This window comes from Canis lupus, chromosome 30, assembly GCF_048164855.1.
Source record: "Canis lupus baileyi chromosome 30, mCanLup2.hap1, whole genome shotgun sequence".
NCBI lineage: Eukaryota > Metazoa > Chordata > Mammalia > Carnivora > Canidae > Canis > Canis lupus.
Genome location: NC_132867.1, coordinates 35,962,998 through 35,986,213, shown reverse-complemented (window position 1 = coordinate 35,986,213; position 23,216 = coordinate 35,962,998). Strand labels below are relative to the sequence as shown.

The 23,216-nt window shown below is 46.2% G+C and overlaps 1 protein-coding gene and 1 long non-coding RNA gene across 3 annotated transcripts in view; one reads left to right on the top strand and one right to left on the bottom strand.

The window, feature by feature from the left end:
- KCNJ6 (potassium inwardly rectifying channel subfamily J member 6) overlaps positions 1 to 23,216 on the top strand; it is a 270,328-nt gene that overhangs the window by 208,948 nt on the left and 38,164 nt on the right. The window lies entirely within an intron of this gene.
- On the bottom strand, positions 2,139 to 4,049 carry LOC140621665 (uncharacterized). Its single transcript, XR_012021436.1, has 3 exons — positions 3,966 to 4,049; positions 3,543 to 3,714; positions 2,139 to 2,615 (listed from the first exon to the last, which is right to left on the bottom strand). It is a non-coding gene; the product is annotated as an uncharacterized lncRNA (long non-coding RNA).

Sequence of the window (23,216 nt, the reverse complement as noted above, 5' to 3'; positions counted from 1 at the left end):
AACAGAAATTATCACAGGAATGTTTCTCTCTACCCATTAGGCCTTTAAATAAAAGCCGGAAAACAGGATGGAACACAAACAGAGTCTAGCTAGTCATTACCGAGACCTTCCTTACAAGGTTGCTTGCAGAATTGGTTTCACTGTGCTTATTTACAACACAAATAAAAGCTTATATAACAAGCTATCTCTTTTTGGTATCTCTATTAAGAGCAAAATTGATCTAATCCAGCTCTTTTATTCTAACTTTAATTAAATAACCATTTATTTGAGGAAAATGACATCAAAATTTGAGCTATTTGATTCCTTGGCAGGTCACTGGGTAGCTGTGGGTCTTGATGGGACATCTGTGTCTTAGAGAATATCCCCTTGTCAATATTCTGTGTCTCTTTGAAAGTGCACTGTAAGTGTTCGTCCTTCTTCCTGATTCACTCCAAAGCCAGGATGTAAGCTCTTTATTTCAGAGAGAAGGAAGGGCTTGACCATGAGGTCCCAAAGTCCTACCAGAATCAGGAGAAGGTAGTATGTCCAGTCAAGACATGGCTCATACTGGCTTCCCTATTCTCATCAATTTCCAGACTTTTCTACTAGAATGAGACTCGTGGACAGGGAGGTTATTGTTACAACCAGTAAGTGTAGGAACCAGGGCTGGTATACCAGAAGGGGGATTATACTTTTTCTTTAGTCTACTTTTAACCAACAAGCCCTAGCACAATTCAGGCTCCATATGCAGCTCCTTGGAAATTATTCTGCAAGGGGAGAAAAAAGTGCATGGCATTTATTTTTCAAAGAAGTTGAAACATAAAAGTTCAATAGAAATGTAGGTGCCACTCAATGATTTTTAATCTCTAAAAGTGGATGTGTATCAAATTCTGTTGCCACAAACACCAAGTTACTATCAAAGTGTGTCACAATTCAACTACATCAAAACTTGCTTTGAAATAAACAGGCTGTTGAAGCTAGAGACATTTTTTTTAATTATATGGCAAATCATCTCAAAAAAGGTATTTGATCCACAGTGATGGATCACAGCAAAAGCGCATTGAATGAACGAACACATTCAATTGTCATCACTATTTAACTTAAGGAGTCCTGTGGGGTCCATGGAGTTCTGCTGGCTGTGCTTTCTGGGAAAGCACAGGTGTGCTGGTTAACTACAGACTCCACCCCTGCCAAATGGCCCCCAACCATGTCTCGCTGCACCCCACTGACATTATCAGATATCAACTCATGCCAAAAACAGCAAAGCACAGTGAGCTGAAGCTGTTCCTGGAGGCTGTTGCAGCCAGAGGCAAAAGTGTGAATCAGGCATGAAACAGGGCATCAGGTGGAACTCTAGAAGTCAGGCCTGGCTGGTGGCCCCAGCCAGTGGGTGTCAGCTCCTTCAGCTTCCAACAAAGAGCTACCAGGCACCACGCGGGCTGTGCAAAGCAAGCAGTCAGAACCCAGTTTGGCAGCCCTCAAAAATTCAGCCTGAACTGGAATTCCCTTTCTTGGGAGGAGGGGGAGAGGAGGAGGAGGAGGAGGGGGAGGAGGAGGAGGAGGAGAACTCTGGGCATCTTAAAAGGAAAGAGAAGAAAAAGGTAGACACCCTTTGAAGGGGGAGGTGAGCAGAAAAGAAGTAACAGACTAGGCCTTGTCTTCACCCATACTGACAGCAAAGAGTCAGAAATTTAAGATTAGATAATGTTATTTCAGACCACTCCACCCCCACACCTGGCCAGCTGACCCTGTGGTCACTTACTGGACTAGTAAACCTGTACTGACAGCCACCACACAGTGCTGTCTCCATCCTTCCTCCTTAAAGGTATGGCTTAAGAGTGGTTGGCAGGAGATTGAAAATAAGCTGCAGCTTCACCCATGGAATATGTTACTTTGATCTATACATGGGTATAATCCATTTTCTGTTTGGAAAAGGAAGGGCTCTATGGATTTTTTAAGGCTCATGTTGATGCCCTGATTGCAGCCAGAGGCTGCTAACTGGGCCAGTTGCCATTCTTGGTAACTGTGGTACTGTCCCCAGAATTCACAAAGATATTCATAGACCTTGGGCAAGTCAAAAATCTTGATTCCCACAGCCTAAGGCCTTTTCTCCTACCAATTCCAGTTACAAATGCAAATATGTATAGCTCCCCTGTAGACAGTTGCTGAAGCCAAAAACTCATCGCATGGAGCACCTACTGGTTTCACTGCAGACAGACATTTTATTAAAAGTCTTGTGGTAGACAGTCCTTAAAATTTTACAAATTAGACAAGATTCAAGGGAGAAATGATTAGTGTCAGCTGCATGCTATAGAGTGGAGAGCCTTGATTGTAAAAAATAACTATAAATGGAAATGATAAATCTATGGACATAGAGCAATTCATAACAATGACATAAAAATTATAGTTGGTAATTTTTCATATACGTGAATATTTTAAAGTGATTACATCACATATAACTAAATTCAATTTTAATTACATAATGCTGTATTGAGAAGGAAAGGTATTGTAAGGATAGTCTCTAGTTGATTGCAGTGGATATCTTCCATCTTTCCAAGTTTTTAATCCAGAATTAAGTTCTCTAAGGAAACGGCAGTACAGGCCAATGATGCTGAATATGCTGGTGGCTTGGCCATCTGAAATCCAACATTTTTTTAAGACTTTTTATTTATTTAATCATGAGAGAAACAGAGAGAGAGAGGCAGAGACACAGGCAGAGGGAGAAGCAGGCTCCACGCAGGGAGCCTGATGCGGGACCCGATCCCGGGTCCCCAGGATCATACCCTGGGCTGAAGGCAGCGCTATACCGCTGAGCCACCTGGGCTACCCGGAAATCCAACTTTTGACTCAGCCTGAGACCCCAGCCAGTCTTGTTGAAGGTAGGGAGCTACTGCTTTCCTGATGTGAATTAAATGGTGTGAGGAAGGGAGTCTCAGCCCATGCAATGCTTCCCACCTGACTCCTGATGCTGGGCATAAGACAAATAACTGACTAGGCCTTGTCTTTCACAATCAGACATGAGATTCAACATATAAATAGCCCAGGATGACATGTCGTCTGTGCTGACACTCGGTGGTAACTGCTTTCTTCTTCTTACTAATACATTGTTAATTCTTTTTTTTAAGATTTATTTATTTATTTTAGAGACAGCAAGAGAGACAGTGCGTGCACACATGAGCAGGGGAGGGACAGAGGGAGAGGATGAGAATCTCAAGCAGACTCCCCACTAAGCGTGGAGCCCAACTCGGGGCTCCATCCCACCACCTGAGATCATGACTTCAGTCGAAACCAAGAGTCAGACACTTCACTCACTGAGCTACCCAGGTGCTCCCATTGTTAATTCTTGAGAGAGAGGAGAGGGATGTATTGATTGCCCAGCATGTACTAAGAACCAGGGACTACAGTTGGCTAGATAACATCTTCAAAAACTCAGCCTAAGCTGGAAATTCCCTTTCTTGGGAGGAGGAGAAGGATGAGAACTCTGGGCATCTTAAAAGGAAAGAGAAGACAAAGGTAGAACCCCTTTGAAAGGGGAGGTGAGCAGAAGAGGCAAACATGCCTACCTGCCAACGTTTCTTGTCACCCTTCTCCTCTGCAACCTGTCAGATCTTTTAATATTGTCATTTTGAGGTGATCCCAGAGCAGAAAATTCATCCAGATTTCACCTCACTAAGGACGGTGGAGGGCAAGAGAGCATCGTTTTCCTCAGTAGTAGGGCTCCGTGTACTGGAAAAGCTTTAAGCCAAAAAAAAAAATCACTATTTATTAATAATAAATAAATAAATAACTCTAAAAATAAAACATGTAAACCCTGAAAGTTCTAAAAAAGGGACTTCTCACTCCATCCTGTACTACCGTTATACTTTTAGGAATTGAACATGGGTATCTGTGCATATTACACACACAATATATCGCATGTATATGTACACAAATATTTATGCACATTTGTGTATATTGATAATACATATTCTTAATGATATATTCACAGCAATTGACTTGTACTGGTTCAATATATACTCAAAGACTTCTCCATTTGACCTCGATCATGCTCTCTTTGCCAACACTGCCATCTATAATGTCACTGTGTCTATTAAATACCTTTTCCGAAATAGTAGAACAGAGAGAAATACTTATTAAGCAACCAAGTCTGGTTTCCAGCCAATCGCTGCAAGACAGGTCTCATTAATGAATAATCTCAGGTATCTTAGCTAACATCTACATCCCTTTTCCCCTCCTCTCTGGCCATTAGAATTCCATGTCCCAGAACAAGCTTAGCCAGTGTTAAAGAAAAACCAGAGCCCAACAGTAGTCAAAGGGGTAAAAGCAGATTTTGATCAGAACCTATTGTAATAGGAGAAGGAAACCTCAGCACAGAACTGGATCCAAGGCTAAATATGGCAAAAACAAGTGGGTATTCTAGCTAAGGGATCGTCTGTGGAAAATACCAAGAGGAAACATCAGGGGTAGGGGGCATTCTGGCTAAACTGACCTCACAGGATCCTTGCTGAAGGCAAGCCAGGTGATCAGACCTTACTAGGGGTTGATGAAGGATAAGAAACCCTATCTGATATTGAGGGTGACCAGATATCAGAGTGGAGGATTCTGACCAATCTGACCTTGCAGGACTTTTGCTAAAACTGGACAATGCAAAGGCAAACATAGGGTGACTGGGTGATGGGCACTGAGGGGGGCACTTGATGGGATGAGCACTGGGTGTTATGCTGCATGTTGGCAAATTGAACTCCAATTAAAAAAAAAGAAAAAACAAAGGCAAACACAGAAGTCCAAAGGTCAAAGACTTCATGAGGAAGAGGGATCAAGAGCATCTTTGTCACCAGCAGTGGGTCATGTTCCCTGTACACATGTTATTATTAGGTTCCATTTGGCTGGCAAATGAAGGTGAAGTTCACAGAAAAAACCTTGGGCTTGCAATTCAAAGATGTGCTTACAACTTGATCCAGCTCCTCATGAGCCATGGCCTTGACCAAAACGTCTGGTCTACCCTGGACTCCAGTTCCTCTATCTGATCAGTGGTGACAATACTTGCCTGGCTTGGTTTGGATGATTTTTAAATGAGATGATACAAAGAAATCTAGCATAAAATCTGAAATATGATAGACAATGGGGGGGAGGTGCTTTTAAAATACTGGTGTATCTCTAGCACTCAGAGGTTCTACTCACCTGTGAAATGGCAGATAGTTTAAAGACCTAAAATGTCAAGTTAGAAAAAGCGCTCATCCTCTTTATTAGCTTGCAATTATTTCTCACATTGAATTTCAACAAGATAGGCTGGGAATCCCATCACATATAATTCAGATACATTGGAACCCTTTCACTCTGAAATTTACCTTTATAAGTGGGAAAAAAATACCTATCTCCCAAGGCTTTCCAGAAAAATCAGATAAACTGAAGACTGGAGAGGCCTCTTCTTCTCATTCGTATCCTTTATACCTGAAACAGGTCCTATCTTGGAGGGTAGGACTCAGTGAACAACAACAACAAAAACAATCATCCAGAATCATTGAACAAAGAAACTTTTTGATCATCAAGCACTTGCTTCTCCGGCAACTCGATCCATCTAGAATGCAGAAAGTAAGAACCCAAAAGCAAGAACAGAAATGCAAACACAGAAGATACCACAATGTCCATTCATTGAGCATGATTCCATGAGCACAGGTGTCTGAGAGCCATGTGAAGATAAGCAGAGCATGCTTCTTTCTTTTTTCTGATAAGGAATCCTAACAAATTCAATTGACTGGAGCCCAAGACCACAGAAGCGGCAAATAAAGGGAGGCCATGGGTCTCCTAAAAGCTGGAAAGCAAGGATGGTTGAGTCTGGCACAAGTGAAGGAAAGCCCAGAGGTATACATCAAAAGGGAAAAAAAGCCCAAATGTGTAGCCATCTGGAAGCAGTCAGGAGAGAGGGCAACGTTCCTGCCCACCTCACACCTCCTGAGGTCGGGTCTGCACTACAGGACAGAATGATTATCAGAGGTTCCAGCAAGATGGCCCAGAGGCATGAAGAACTTAGAATATATGAGGTGCAGTCTGCTTGCGAAGCAGTGTTTGCCACAGCACAGAAAGATTTCTGGCCTCAGCTGAGAAGTGGTCATTTTCATATTGCAACTTAAAGGGAACAACCCTGGGTCATCTGGGAAATCCATGACCCCCCCTTGCTGAGATATCCACTGGGGCTTAACCAACAGCCTTCCTTGCTGCCAGCAGCCAATTTCCTGAGCCCAGGCGGTCCTGGGTGCTGGGACGCTGTCGTGCTGTTGGACCCAAGCCAAGAAGTAAAGCACCTCTAAGGGCCTGGGGACTTTAAGTGGTGTGAGTGAATGGTGCCCTCAGCCTTACAGAGCTTCCCTGTGTCCTAGAAGGCTGTTCCTGCCTTCCTAGCTCCTAAAGCCCCAGGAGGGCTGGGGAAGTGGCAGGGTAAGCATGAGAGATCAGCAGGAACCAGAGGAGGAGGCTCCCACTGTCAGCCTGGGAACCAGCCAGCCAGCACCACACAGAAGTCACTCGGGGCTTTTCTCTCCCCAGAGCTTATGTGGTGCAGTATTTCTTGGGAGCTTGACTTTGCATGTTTTTAGGAAGGGAGTGCACTGTGGGCATTTCCACAGGCCGCCCCACCCTGCCCCCAAACCCGTTTTCACACTTGTCTCCCCTACCTATCAATCTGTGTCCTGACACCTGCCTGCACGGGGGTTTGAGACCCTTGAGCAAATGAATAGGCCTGTGTCTACACCTGTGTCCTGGTGGCCTCTAACACAAGACAGGGTATGCACGGGGGTCGCCAGTTAGGAATGCCAGGTGCAGTGCCTTATTTTTTAAAGCATAGTAGCTTTTTCCTTCCCAGACAGCAGCCACCTTAATCTTCCACCTGCGTCGCCAATTTGGTCTGTGTGATGAATCTCTCTTTATTTGCTTCAGTCTAAAGCAATTAAATCTTGCTCCTCACTGTCCTCAACTGCGTATTAAGGGGGAGCATGGAATGGTTGCCCAGAGCAAAACCTCTTTATTGCCAGAGAAGTATCGATTTCCTATTCCTCTTTTTTTTATTGTAATTTTGATGTTTTTGCATTAAAAGTAATACTTGCAAATGGTAAGAAATTCAGATGGCATAAAAGAATGCATAATAAAATTACATCCAACTCCCATCCTTAATCTCCAGACCCTTCCCTGCTCACCATAGTCACACGTATGCCTTCCAGAAACAGCCGATACCTATTCAAGCATATGTACATACACATTAATACATATTTTTATTTTGTCACACAAATGGGAGCATGCATTTTTGCCCATGGTTCATTGTGCTTTTAAAACATAATCTCTACTGTAAATCTTGATTAACATACTCTTTTAAACTGCAAAATAAAAAAAAATAATAATAAACTGCAAAATAATTTTCCAGGTTATGGATATATAGCTATTTATATAAGTAGGATTCTATTGATGGACATTTAGATGGCTTCCCACATTTTTTTTCTATTACAAGTAACACTGCAAGGAACTTCTTTGATTTCCACAGGATAGATTTGTAGCAGTGAAATGGACAAGGTAACAGAGGGTATGCATATTTTGCTTTAAAAGGTAGCGCCTGGGTGTCTGTCGGTGAAGTGTCCAACTCTTGGTTTTAGCTCAGGTCATGATCTTGGCATCATCAGATCAAGCCCTGCGTTGGGCTCCATGCTGGGCATGGAATCTGCTTGGGATTCTCTCTCTCCCTCTGCCTCCCCCTCCACTCTCTGCCTCCCTCTCTAAACAAAAATTTTTTTAATTACAAAAATAAAAGATAGTGCCAAATTGCCCTACATAGAGTTGTGTTGATTTATAATCCCAGCTCCAGAGGGGAGCACACCTGTGTGGCACACACTTGCATCCACACTGGATAGGAACAACTCATTGACCTTTGCCAGTAGGGTAAGTGAAAAGTAGGTGTCCTTTACATTTCCTAGAGTATAGTTGAGCATCTTTCAATATATTTATTGGTGTTTCTTTTCAGCCCTCTTCCCATTTTTCTGGTGGGTTTTTAGATTTTTCTTATTGATTTGGAAAGACCCGTTTTGTATAAAGAAAATCAGACTTTTGTCAGTTATTTTTCAGAGTCTGTCTTCTGTTTCAGGGCATTATTTGCCTTACAAATATTTTTCAGAGTCTGTCTTCTGTTTCAGGGCATTCTTTGTTCGTTGTAGTTTTATGTTTTGTATCTTTTGCCTGCAGAATATTTTTTCCTATGCAGTGAACATCAATATTTTCCTTCATGAGATCTCAGGTTTATGTCATTGAGATATTTGTGTTTTAGGAATCAGAAACAGCTTATGTTATAGGATTAGGCCCTCCCCGTTCTGATATTACGAATGTAAAACAGCTCTGTTTTCTTGTAGTCTTTTTAACGGTTTAACTTTTGGACTGAGATCTTTGAGCCAGCTGGACTGAGCCAAGAAGCCAACTTTCACTGTGCTCTGCATGACCAGTTGATTGGCTCTAACACCATCCACTGTAGAATAATCCACCTTTCTCCACTGACTTGAGTGCCCATAGACTTTGCACTTTGTGATTTTGCCTGACCTCCATCAGGCAAAAAGAAAACAGAAGTCAATAAATATTCCCGACCTTTGGGCTATGGTGACTCTCTCAAAAATCAGTCTAACTTCTGTCGGCTGCCTCTGCCAACACAACTCTTCACAACTGCTGTTGTTGAATTGTGTCCCCCAAAATTCAAATGGCGAAGTCCTAACTCGCAGGACCTAAGAATGTGGCCTTATCTGAAAATAGGGTCACTGCAGATGTCATTTGTGAAGATGAGGTTATCTTGGGGTAGGGTGGACCCTACCCCAACCTGACTGCTGTCCTTTTCAAAGGGGACACAGGCCATGTGTAGAAGAAGGCAGAGATGGGGGGATGCACAAGGAGCCAAGGAACATCAAAGGGGGCCTACAAACCTCCAGAAGCCGGGAAAGGTGCCTGGAGCAGACTCTGCCTCATGGCTTCAGAAGGAACCAACCTTCCCACACCTTGATCTTGGACTTCCAGCCTCTAGAGCTGTGAGACAACACAGTTCTACTGTCCAAGCTTCCCCATCTACTACTTTGAAATGGCAGCCCTAACAAGCTAATGCAACAATTACAGGGAAAGTTTCATGATTTCTTATCTCTGACTGGAGACCAGGGTATTGGCTGTTGGGGAAAGTTCGCTGCACAACGCCTCTCCCTTGTGTAGGTCCAGCCTCCCAGACAGGGTCCATGTGCGCTGCAGACCACCAACGAAGAAATGCATGCCCAACCCCCCTGACCCATACACAAGGCAGCCCCTGTTCCAACTACCCAATGGGGTATTTCCCTCCCCAGTGATCCATCAGGAAAGAGCCCTGGCCCTAGGTCTAGACCACCTACCCTCTGTGGCCCCTCTCAGCTGTCACACCAGGACTCTGCTCCCTCACTCACTGGGGTTGGCTCTGAGCTTTCCTTTCCTCTTCATGCAAACAAACAAACATGCTGAGCTGGGAAAACAGACCATTCTGACCCTCAAAGAGACAGTACATCTGAGGTTCCTCAGCCAGGAAGCACTGTCTGCAATTGCTAATAAAATGGTAGAGAAGCCAATGGTCTGAAAGAGCAGGGGGGCCAGCAGGGATGGTCGCTATAGGGAAGCCTATAGAAAGAGTCATTCAAAGCTGTTCTCTTTAGATGCTATTTTGAAAAAGCAAAAAGCCTTGAAAATCCCTCCAGGAAGGGGGCTTGCCACATACATCCTGCTGGTGTCCACAGCCACTTGGGTCACAGGGGGAATCCACGTTTGCAACACCGGCTCCTTCTTTTTCTGCAAATACGATTTTTCTTTTGGGCTTACTTTGTGCTTGTGTGTGAATTTTTGATGATATCTTGTAGCCGATTTCCTCCCTCTGGGAATACACAGCTGAAGAAATTATAATGTAAATCAGGAGGGCAGTATGATTCAGAGGACATACTTTTCCAGGAACACATCCCTCGCTTGATGCCAGAGGCTGAGAGCAGTGGGTGGGAGTAAGCTGGATCTGCTTGGGAAAACAAGGGCGATCTCAATGCTGGAGCTCTGATTTGGCCGGAGCACCTTTGCCGAGGGCCTGCTGCTTCCTGAATTCATTGCCACCAATCCGCAACCCATGGCCTAGTGCGGGGCTTGCAGCATATTCCCAGCAGGCTGCAGGGACAGGTGAAGCACTCCTGAAGTTCTTGGGTCAACAGAGAACCACTCTGGTCACTGCTTGGGCCCCAGCCCTCTAGTGAGTTGATTGATGGCCTCCAAAAAGGCATGGTCACCCCCTACACCCCAGTATCTCTGAACATGACCTTCATGGAAAAAGGGTCTTCACAGGTGCAATCCAGTTAAGGATTTCCGGAGGAGGTTATTCTGGATTACCCAGATGGCCCCTAAATCCTGCAACAAGTGTCTTTATAAGAAATGGAAGACACAGACACAGAGGTAAAGGACCTGTGAAGACAGAGGCAGAGACTGGAGGGATGCAGCCACAAGCCAAGGAACATCTGAAGCCACTGGAAGCTGGAAGACGCAAGAAGGATCCTTCTCTAGAGCCCTCAGGGGGGCACAGCCCTCCTGACCCCTGGATTTCAGACTTCTGGCCTCCAGACCTGGGAGAGAATCAATTTCTATTGTTTTAAGCCCCCTAGTCATGGTAATTCGTTACAGCAGCTCCAGGAAGCTAGCATATGATCCCTCCAGCAACCACCCCACCACTACCACCACCTGCTGCCTCCTCAGAGATCACCAATATTTGTGGAATGAAGGAACAAACAGATGAAAAAAGCATCAGGCCACAGCCAGTCCCTCAACATGTGGGCATGCCAGGCCTCTCCCCGCTTAATGAAGAAATAGGGCAGCAGCTGCCTCTCGCTGTTAGCACTCAACCAGGACCAGCATCAAGCACCTTGACCTCAAAATGCACAGGAGTTCAGTGGTGGGTGGTCTCAGTGGACCAAGGTGGCTGCCCAGAGCCTTTACCTTCCAGAAAACTTGCTTTGGGTCACTCCTTCTTTCCCCCCTGTCATTTTTTATTTTGTTATTGTTGTTGCCAGTCGACTTCACTAGAGGAATTCACCAGCATATATTCATTCACGGAGAGGAAGCTTAATGAACAGCAAGATGAGAAAACATTACCCATGTTTTCACTTTCTTCAGAAGCTTCCAATCAAATTACAAGTTTATATTGATCTGTGGACAATGCCGGATCCTGTGCTAAATTCATCAGTAGGCACCTGTCCATCTCCTCTCAGGTAGAAACCAACATGGTAACTACGCACAGAGGATGAAGGGATGGGCCCAATCAGAGAAGCTTAGCTACTCATCTCATTACCACCTGGCTACTTCTAGATCATCCTTCCTTAGATCACATCATCCTTGCCTATAGCTGGGAGATTTCCTCCCCTAATTTGAGAGTTTCAAGTTGTTGGCATCAAGTGAAAAATGTAAGGAAAAGTAAAGCATAAGAACTTTTAAGCCCCAGAGAGTTCAAGAAAAAAGAGGAAATTTAAACCTTGGCATTGTTATTTCTGACCAGGGCCATGGGGACCTAAGCTTTTTGCTCTTTGGTAGCTGACAGAATGATTCCTTAAGGTTAGTTAGAAATTGTGCAGTCAACTCTAGGGCTCATAGCTCCCTCCACAGCTAACATGGTCCTCAGCCCATGTCCTGGATTGAAACCTCTGCAGAAATAAGATCGACAGGTAGCAATGGGTGCTGCTGCTCTGGAGAATGGACCCTCCGGGGAGCAGTGAGGTCCCAAAGTTGTGCATCAAAGAAGCATGATGGACCTGATGAAGGAGGGGCATGGAGATGGTGGCTTTTGTGGGGCATGGAGATGGTGGCTTTGGTGTTCTAGGTAGTATGTGGATTAGTCTGGGCTCTCCAGAGAACAGAGCCAATAGGATAGGGATAGATAGAGGATGGATGGATGGGTGGATGAATGGATGGGTGGATGGATAGATAGATAGAAGATAGATAGATGATAGATAGATAGATAGATAGATAGATAGATAGATAGATAGAGGTTTATTATAGAGGATTGGCTATAGAGGCTGAGAAGTCCCAAATCTGCAGTCGGCAAGCTAGACACACAGGAGAACCATTGGTTCTCTAAACTAATGGTTTAGTTCCAGCCCAAGTCCAAACCAAAAGGAAGCAGAACCCCAATGTCCCAGCTTAAAGAGAGTCAGGCAGAAGGACCAAAGCCTCCCTTCCTCCACCTTCTCATTCTATTCAGGCTTCCAATGGATTAGATGAGGCCCACCCGCACTGGGGAAGGCACTCTGCTTTGTCCAGTCTACCAATTCAAATATGAACCCTATCCAGAAACATCCTCACAGACACACACATAATAATGTTTTTGACTGAATATCTGAGTACCCTGTGGCCCAGTCAAGTCGACACACATTGATCACCACAGTATGGATACCTCAGCATACAGAGGTGGCCTCAGGCAGCCAAGACTTGGCGGGTCAGCTCAGGCAGTGCATATCCTTGGGGACTGGTGCAGTCTCAGAACTTTTTTGCTACAGGGTACAAGTGGGTGGAACATGCTAAAGGGTCATGGGAAGCAGAAGTCAGAGACACAGCCCCATCATGTGCCCTGGAGAGCAGCTAAATATTTTGGAAGGCAGTGTGGCCATGTGTGCTGTTTTGCATTTGTTGCAGAAATGCAACAGAAATTCAGAAATTCAGTCAGTTGCTCCCCTGGGCCCTGGCCAATCAAACCAGAGCCTTAGTCCGTGGTGAACAATCATGCCCTGCACACACATCTTCCTTAGCCACATATCTCACTCCATAATCGGTCTTGAGAGGGCTCACTTCCTTAGGAACTTCTGCACTGAGTGGGAATCTTCCTAACCTTTTTATTCCAAAAGGGGGAAAAATGAGTAAGCAACAACTAAAAGTGGGCTGTTATTTATATATACTTCTGGCCAGTCAAAGAAACAAGTTGAGAGGAAGGGAATTAAGATTTACATATTTTGCTGTTGTATCAGAGGAAAAAAAAAAAAAAAAAGCATGATTCACCGTATGCCATTTATTTACATACAAATATCTAGCTATAATCAAATAAGGATTTTAATAAAAATCATCCTGACAGTAACGGGCCAGTCTGCTGATTTGGGGCATCCCTGGGCACCCACGCTCACAGATGCTCTTGGTTGCTTCAAACATGAGTAATGAGGGTGCTTGGTAAAGCTTTTTAAGGTCAATATATAGGGTTCTTTCCACCAAGGAGAGAGGCAAGCGAGTGTGATAATGCTGAATCACTGCAAAAGGCAGCGACGGGTGGCTGAGACAGCAGGGCGCGGGGCTTGGCGCAGTCCCCGGCACACAGGAGGTCCTCCCCCGGAGAAGTTGGGCTCCCCTCCTTCACCCTCTCATTGGCCAGCAGACATCCTACCCCTTTCGCTGAGTCTGGATTGCCAGAGCTTGCAAAAACGGTTAAGATGAGTGTGGATTTCCATCTTCCATTCAGTCAGCGAGAGCTCTATTTCTTCCCCATTTTCCTACCTTTATCCAAATTCCTACAACTGCCCCTAATACTAGTTAGAAGTAATGGCCATTTATTAAGCACTTACTGAATGCTAGGCACCAAGAACTTTATGTGTACCTAGGCACAAAACCCTTACTGATGCTCTGCAAGGGAGACACCGTGATTAGCACCCTAATCACATGGGTGAGGAAACAGAGGGGCAGGAGATTTAATCAACTTGCCCAAGGACACACAGTTTCTGTAATAGTTGGCGACTGGCACCCGACAGCTCACCCAAAACCTAGGGGCGGAACCAACAAACATTTGTTGTCTCACGGTTTCTATAAGTGACGAATCAGAAGATTGAAAATAAGCTCGCTGGGCCAACTCTCGGGGGGCTTCACGGGAGGCACATGCTCAGAGTATGGGACTGGGGGAGCTGCCCACCCAGCATCCAGCTGTTGCCATGGAAAAGCCACTGTCTCTGGGGCTGTGCTCATAGGAGTCCTGTCCCTCCCCACCTCCAGGCTGTCACACTGCGGCTGGTGCTAAGTGACAGGAAGGTTGTGTCCTGCAGCCAGAGGCAACAGTCCAAGGCCAGCAGGGCAGTGGGCCCTGTGGCACCTTCCTGACATCTGGGGAGGACCAACTAAGGAGGGCCTCCACCCAGCCAGGAGCCCCGTCCTAGGGGCAGCTGGGACCAGCACTGCACGCATTCCTAACAAGGTCTCAGATGCCAGCACTGGGGACAGTGGAGGTGGTGAAGAGCCACCATGAGACTAGAATTTTCCATCAATGCAGGGAGAACCCCTAGGCTTTCTCACACCTCTCCGCACCCTTGGCACTGTTGACATCTGGGTCTTGTTACTGGACTGTGTTTTGCAGCAGCATCCCTGGTCTCTCCCCTCCAGACGCCAGGAGCACCCCTCCCCCAGTGGTGACCATCCAAAGTGTCTCCCGACATGGGGGCCCCACTGAGAACCCCTGCTGTGGCGGGACCAGCCCGTGGCTTTGTTCAGACACTTGTCACCCCTCCCTGTGCCCTGGGCACAGCCCCGTGCCAACCTGCAGCATCCCCGGGCCAACTCAGCACCCGGCACCTGTACCCAGGCATGGCGCTCAGGCCTCCACCCCACGATTTACCAGCGGGGCGGCAGGTGCCCCTTCCCCGAGCGCAGCCCCGCACCAACCGGCCCAGCCGCCCTTGGACTCCCACACCCTGGGCGCTGGTAAAACCACGTAGCACCTCGCTGAAAACCATACCCTGATCTTACTCCTCTCCCCTGCGGTTTCTTCTGCGTGGCACTTATACCCCTGCGGGACAGCCGTCACCCCCTGAAAGCCCAGACAGTTAAAGAAAAGGTCTTTGGGGTTTGCACTGACCCTTGGTTCAAACGTTTACGGTGCACCTGCTATTCCCAGACCGGGCAATACAACAGCAAACGAAACACAGTCCATGGCTCCTGGGATCAATCCAAGACAGACATTTAGAAAGTGGGGTGAAGGGGTGTCTACTGAGTTAAGCCCAGGGCACCAGGGGAGCTCTGAGCAGGGCTACCTGAGGCCACCTGGGAGGCCAGGGGACAGGACAGGGTGGTCTGGGAAGAGCAGCTCTTGCCTCTCCTTAGCCACCCTAATGAGCAAGTTGTGCGGATTTAAAGCATTCGTTCATTCGTCATGAACTGAGCACATACTATGCAGCGTTCTAGGTCGTGGGGACACAGCAGCGAGTGAACCAAGCCCCTGCCTTCATGTGTTTACCTACAAGAGAGCAGCAGACAGACTCAGCCAGAATTGAGTATGTCAGGGTCTGACGTGCACACGGGAAAAGGAAACAAGGCCCTAGCAGGTGGCGCACGTGGGGTGCAGAGGAGTCAGGGAAGGTCTGTCTGGGAAGGTAGTGTTAGAACAGGTCTAGGTCTGGACGGGAGGTGGTGTGGGTCCCGGGGGTAGTGGGGGAGACTGTGCCAGGCAGCGAGGATGTCAGTGCAAAGGCCTTGCAGCAATGCGCGTACAGGAAGGCCAGGAGGCCGGCTGGCTGGTGAGAAGGCGCGGGGGCCACGCCGAGGAGAGCGACGCCCGGGCACCGGAGCCCTTGCAGGCCTCTCTAAGGACTGAAGCTTCTGCTCCAAGAGGGGAGGCACGGAGGCTGTCGAGCAACGAGTGGTGAGATGTTACATGATTTGAAAAAGGTCATCTGGCTGGTGCGTGAGCCGGGATGGCCAACGTCTAGGTTTGCCTGGGACTGACGGGTTTCCCAGGACGTGATAGGACATTCGGCGCTAAATCTGAAAGAGTCACAGGCAAGCCTGGGTGACCTGGTCGTCCTACGTGTGGACAGCAGCTGGCAGAAGAGGGAAAGTCTGGAGAGAGGCAAGTGGAGGCAGGTTGGGTTGAATATGGGGGAGATGCCAGTGAGCCCCGCCACCTGCTGCTGGGCAGGCACAGGGCCTGTGGGTTCCTCCCGGGCCCCAAGCTCCCAGGTGGCCTGTTCTCCCTGTCTCTGTGCTCCCTGGCGAGAGGGGAGGTAGATTCACACACGTGGAATAGGCTGCAATCGCTAGAGGGAGGCCCAGGGCTGAAAGTCACCCTGTGACGTGGACACGTGGAGCCTGCCCTTCAGCCGTCTTCTCTTCCAAGGCTCCCTCAGGCATCTGCGGTGTGCAGCCAGGACGAGTCCCGAGGAGATCCTCTCCACCTTCTTGCCTCCATTGAACCACCTAGTAAGCTCCTATTCATCCTTCAGAGCCCACCTTCCTTGAAAACTTCCCTGCCTGCCTCCCACCCGGCGAATCCCTCCCTTCTTTCTGCCCCCTCTAGAACACTCTTCTAAAATTAAATGCACCCATATGTCTGCTTACTATGCATGTTGTCTGCATCCTGGTAACTCACACACACACACACACACACACACACACACACACACACCCCTCGCTGTGTCCCAGTGCCAAGCACAGCGTCCAGTCCATGACAGGCATGCGATGAGGGAGTTGGATCCAGCCAAACAGGTAGGCCCAGCCACAGGACAGGGAAAATGCTGCTCTGAGATGCACCCTCGTTTCTGAGGTTTGGAAATGACTCCTGTGCCTTTGAAAATAAAAGAGGCGGCCCCGGGAGGGAGAGTGGATGAGCTCCAGGAGCTCCCACCTGGAAAGAAGCGGGGGAGGGCGAGGAAGAGGAAGCCTCCCTCCCACCAGCCCCTCTCGGCTTCAGGAGAGTCTAACAATAGTGGGCGCTCGTTGTGTCTGCGGCACACGTGGAACTGCAGGCACACCTACAGCTGAGCTCAGGCCACCAGGGCGTGTGGGCTCCAGTCCCTTGGGAGCCTATCACCACTGGCTCTCAGCTCTGGCTGCATCACGCCGTATGGTGAGCTCTGAGCAAAACCACCACGGGCAATGACATCAGATCTCAGGGTGGAGCCTGGGTACCCGTTGTTTAGAGAAGCTCCCGGGATTGTGGGTGTGCATCCGGGATGAGAACCACCACCCCAGCAGGTTGGCTCTGGCCCATGCTCACAAGAAGAATCTGGAGCAGTGGTTCTCAGTCAGGGGCAAGCTTGTCCCCAAGAGACATTTGGCAATGCGTGGAGGCATCTGAGTTATCCCAGTGGAGGACTGAGGCAGGGATGCTGCTGGACATCCTGCAGGGTCAATCCACGACCCCATCTCTTGCTTCCCACTGAGTTCTATCAAGCCTGCTTCTATCCCCAGCCACCCAGGGTCTGTGGGATGACTCTCGGCTGAGCTGGGCCTCCTGGTCCAGAGAGGATGGACGTGGCTTGGGGCCTCTCTGCGCTGGAGGAATGAGCTGCCCAAGAATGTCCAGCTCCAAGTGCCCACGGCATGCAGCTGAGGGGCCTTGACCTAGAGGGTCTAGAAGTGAAGCAAAAGGAACCCGCACTCGAGTACCTGTTACACCCCCGGCTCTGCTCTGGATGCTTTGCCTCTTTTGTCTCTTGACTGGTAAGGGGAAACGATGGAAGAGGAACCAGTGCCGTGTCCCTGTGTCACAGCTGGGGTGATCCAGCAGAGGTGGAGGGCGGCCAGCAGCCTTCCTGATAGCCCATTTGGTCCCTCACCCAGAAGCCCCTGAGCCTGGCCGTCCTGTCGGGATCCCCAGGGTCCAGCTCAGCTAGGGTCGGCCCAAAGAATGGGACTTAGCACTACCAAGGGGAAGCCAGGACTGGGGGCTCGTGGATCAAGAGAGAAGCTGGCCTTGCCCATCCCCGGATCCATGCTTCGTCCCATTCTTCTCCCCTCTCCTCTGAGCCCCCACCACGGGGGGGGGGGGTTGTGTAGTTTGCAGAGACTCCTTAACCTGTGCACGCGGGCCTCCTCACCTACAAAAGGGGAGTGTCATCTTGCCCTCAGGTTCTCAGGGGGGCTGTGGGGTCATAAAATAAGATCACACCGAGCCCTTGAGCATCACGGCAGGCTCACGTGGGCTCACTCCTGTCTCCTCCTTCCACCCACAAGCAATCCATTCTCTGGACTCATGTGCCCTCCAGCAAGGCTCCCCTAACCATGTCTGACACTTCCACTCCCTGAATAACTAAACCACCAAATCTTCAGCACCAGCTCACACGTCACCCTCAGCTGCTGTCCAACTCCCCGACAGGATATTCTGTTTCTTAGAGAGACTTTGAATTGTTAAGAAGCCGTAACTTTGAGGTACAAAATCGCCTGGGATCCCTGGTGGATCGATGAATGGTTTCCTATCTCAGTCTTCTTCCTCCCCTCCTTGAACCACTGGAAGGGGCAGGAGGGCTTTCTTCTAGACAGAGCTGTGTGAACCCCAGCTCTCTCATTGGCAGGGGGGCTCATCCACCAGGGTGGCAGTCTCCCTTCCCCTCCCCGCCCTTCCCAGAAATTAAGTGGAATAATTAAAAATGGGGATCCCTGGGTGGCGCAGCGGTTTGGCGCCTGCCTTTGGCCCAGGACGCGATCCTGGAGACCCGGGATCGAATCCCATGTTGGGCTCCCGGTGCATGGAGCCTGCTTCTCCCTCTGCCTATGTCTCTGCCTCTCTCTCTCTCTCTCTCTCTCATAAATAAATAAAAAAATTTAAAAAAAATGACCTTCCTACCTGATCTCGCTATTTCCCCATACAGTTCAGAACCAGCTCTGATTCCTGTGAGGTTTGTCTGCATCCTGCCAATCACTAAAGGTTTACCTTCCACCTAGAGTGAGTGAGGACTGCCTTTTCCCTGGAGAAATGACTCCTGGAAATGATTGCAGACTTCCCCCTCCATGGCCGCCTCAACCATGAGGATGTAATAATAATAATGGTCAGCATTTAAAGCATATTCTCCCCAAGTGATTTCCATTTGTGATCTCCTTGGGTCCTCGAAGGGATCAAACCTGTGGGGTTGGACCTACTGTTACCCCATTGAACCAAGCCTTAGAAAGAGTATTTCCTCTTTTTCCAACCTCTCCTGTCCACTGTTTCCTTTTTACGAAGTTTTTTAACTACCAATTTAATGTCTCTAACAGTTAAAGGACTATTCAGGCTTTCCTAGTTCTAGTTGAGTCAGTTTTAGGAGGCTGTATATTTTTTAGAAATTTGTCTACCTTACCAAACTTTTCAAATTTACTGGTATAAATTCATTATATTTCTTGTTATATTTTTATATCTCTACTGCATCTTCAGTTTTGTGCACTTTTAATTCCTAATGCTGTTTATTTAATTATCTTTGTTTTTGACTCTATTATCTCTTGAAGCTTTGGTCAGTTTCATTAGCTCCAAAGAATTCTCTTTGATCCTTTTTCTTACATTTTCATTTTCTATTTCATTACTGCCCACTGTCATCTTGATCGTCTCTCTGCCTGTTTCTTTGGATTATTTCTATTATTCTTCCTCCTTAATATCTTCAATATTATATCTTTGAATGAATATCTTTGTTCATTCATTTTCCATCCTTTTCTTTCCTAATATAATCTTGGATTGATTTTCTAAGATTCCCTTTAGTTTCATCCTACATGCGTAGTTATGTTTATTGTTTAATTCTAAGAGTTACCTCATTTCTATGATCTTGGGTTATTAACCGATAAATTATTTAGATGGGACTTTGTTTCCAAAAGCATGGCATTTTATTAGCTTTGTGGTTGACCTCTAATTTAATTTCATTATGGTTAGAGAAAAGGAACTGAATGACAGTTTCTTTAAGATTTATCAAGTCTGTTTGCTGACTTTGTACATGGTCCTCTTAATGAATAATCTGAATGTGCTTTAAAAGAATGCAATCTCAGCCATTGGATGCAGTATTTGACAAGTGTTCATGATGTGAAGCTTGTTAACCGTGTCCTTTGTTTGTCTACATGTTTTTTTTTTTTTTTTTAAAGAGAGCAGCAGGGGAGGGGTAGACGGAGAGGGAAAGAGAAAAACTCAAGCAGGATCCATGCTCTGCACAGAGCTGGACACAGGCCTCGATCTCACCACCCTGAGATCATGACCTGAGTGGAAACCAAGAATCAGATGCTTAACCAACTGAGCCACCTAGGCTCAGTTCTTACATGTGTTCTGATTTCTTATCTGTTTCACTTATCAGTTATTGATAGGGCCTTTATTACAATAGTGATGTGACCCTTTCTTCTTGTTATGTTTAAAAGCCATGTTATTAGATGGACATAAATTTAGCACTTTTATATCTTCCAATGAGTAGAACCTTCTATCATTATGAAGTGACCCTTTGATCTCTTGTAAAATCTTTTGCCTTAATCCATTGGTTCCATATTAAAATAGCTACGCAAGTGTTCTTTGGCTACTCTTGCCTGATAGATCACTTCCTATAACTTTTTCTCAACCTTTCCAAGGTTCTTCTGTTTGAAGAATGCCTCTTATAAACATGATGCAGTTGGATTTCTTAAAAATTCAGTAGGACCATCTTTGTGTTTTTACTAGAGAATTAAGTGCTGTGGTGTAAGGGGGATTTGTCAACTTTTTTGTGCATTCAGTCCTTAACAAATCTGGCAAACTATTGACTTCTCACATAGTTTCAATGTGACACCTAAAATTTTTATCATAAGTTTAAGTAATTACAAAAGATTTTTTGGTGTATTGTAAATATTGTCATTACCTATAAATGATTATATTATTCATTTAAATATGCCCCATAGAGTCTAAATATCTAGCATTCCACTATTCATCATCCATTTAGCAAACATAAGACAAGCCCCACGATGGGTTCCATGCTTGGGTTTTCTCTCCCTCTACCTCTGCCCCTTCCCTGCCCTGCTCCCATGTACACTCAATCTCTCTATCTCTCTCTTTCCCTCCCTAAAAAAAAAAAAGAATGAAAAATAAAGGACAAACTTTTTTTAAATTTTTTTTACTTTAGAGAGCAAGAGAGCGTGCACATGAGCGGGCAAAGAACAGAGGGAGAGGACAAGTAGATTCCATGTTGAGCATAGAGCCTAACTTAGGCTCAATCTCACAATCTTGAGATTGTGACCTTGAGGAGCCATCCAGGCACCTCAAGACAAGCTTTTCTTTATACATCTGAAATGTTAGTGTCCTTTTTTGCCTTGAACTTCAACCTTTATTGCACCTCCCCCACAGGATTTTATCCTAATGCCTCACATTTTTTTACACTTCAAAATCTTTTGATCATAAAATCAGATTTATTTGCAATAAGTATATATATATATATGAATTTAAACTTTTAAAAACATCTTCTGACCATAAGACTGTAAGAATCAAATTGTTTCCTTCTAGATAGTTTTCGTTACAACATAAGTAGAACATAAATGATCAAAATATAGATATATTAATTTTTGGTGAGTAATTTATTAAATATAAATAGCAAAATTTTAATAGATGCACACTCTCAGGGACATGGGTGGAGTTTTTATATTTGACACTCAGCTATAGATTAGTATTCCTTCCGTAGTCTGTGAAGGGGGCAGCACCACCTCTGTTCCAATTTTTTATTAGTTCAGATACAGTGCTGACAAACATCATTCCTGTAAATGCATAAAAGGGACTAGAATGAGAGTCAATATAGTAAGTCACTCAGTTCTTTTATCTTCTTTGAAGTCATTTGTTTTCAAAATTGGACATTGATTAATCATCAAAAATTAAGTGATCTATAAGCTGATAAATGAGTTAGGTCTTATTTCCATTTTGTTGAAAGCAAATCTTCAGAAACCAGCTGACTTACTAAGAGATTTGTTTTTACATTATAGACAATCACCTGTGCAGCTCAAGGAATTATATTCAAATGAGGGGCTTTATTAAGTCATATGAAATAGCTATAATTACATCAGTTACTCTTATAACTGGAGGCATCTCTTTTAGCCTGATATTTTCAGAAAATCTTAGAAAAATAGAAATATTTATCATTTTCACTACACCTTTGCCAAGGAAAAGTTGAATAGGGAAATGCCGAAGAGGGTGTTCAATTAAATTTTGGCAAAAGATAATAAAAATGTTGCCCCTGTAAGTGTGACCAGATACTGAAGAAACTCTAAAATAAATTAAATTTTAAACTCTAAAATAAATTAAATTTTGGCAAAAGATAATAAAAATGTTGCCCCTGTAAGTGTGACCAGATACTGAAGAAACTCTAAAATACGGTGTTATCTCTGATAAATGAGACCTTCTCTCAAAGACATTATGGTAATCTGCTAAACATGGTCATTTTCATCTTCTTGTTCTTAAAACCAGACAAATGATCCACAGATTGAGATGCCTGTGAAAGAAGGGACTCACCAGGATTGGTGGGGTTAATAAAGACAAGGTGCATGAATTACCTGGTGCCCTAAGCTGCTTGCTAGCAAGCTCTTCCTACCCTTGAGGATGCTGAACATGCAGAGGGGCCTCTCTGAAGCCAGCAAAGTCAGCATGTCTTCTCTCAGTCCCAGATATTTCTAATACAGGCGTGGAGGCTTGCATGTGTCTGCTATGTGGGTGACGTGAGGCACTGCTTTACAGGAGTCATTGCTTTGTCCTCATGGCAACAATACATTCTGTGGCCAGAGGATGGAAGGAGCAAGGTGGCTAAAGGAAAACCAAATCAGGTGGATTGGGAAGCCAGGATCCGATCCAGGCTACAGCATATATGACTTCAGGACATCGCAGCCTGGGTCAGAACCGGGCTGCTTACTCAGGGCAGTGCAAGGAAGACAGGGACTGGCCTATGATAAGGACTGGCCCCACCAAAAGGTTGTCCGCTACACTGATATTTCATATGGTCTGGAGCCTCGGGACATTCTTGCATTCTGGGGCATCGGTGCTGGTGAAGTGTAGCTGTTCTGGGTCAAGTGCAATGGGACCAATCGGGCAAGAAAGGGTGAATAGAGACCGCAGGTGTGTGCCCAGACAGACACGCTTGAAAAAGGCTACCTGCATGGTGAGGCTGTACAGGTGATGCTGCGCTGAGCCCCCTGGGGAGCCTCACGTGCCCAGGTGGACACAGCAGTCGCCTGAGGCGCGGGGTCAGCGCCTGCCCTGGGACCACCTCGCCACAGTGCTCCTGCAGTGTTTGCATTTCCTCTTCTGACTTCTCAGTATTTCCTTCTCTCTCCAGCTTCATTTTTCTGCTGCCACCTACATTTTTATCATGTACCCAGCATTTTAAGTATTTTAGAAGGTGACAATTTTTCAGATTCTCTGCACAGCCATATTGCCAGAAACGAAAATGCCCCTGTAGTTTTGCAAAAGGTTTTCAATCACTGCCCATCAGGGAGGGCTGGGAGAAGCCAAAAGCCTACAATTTGGGGTCCCAAAGCCACCAGCT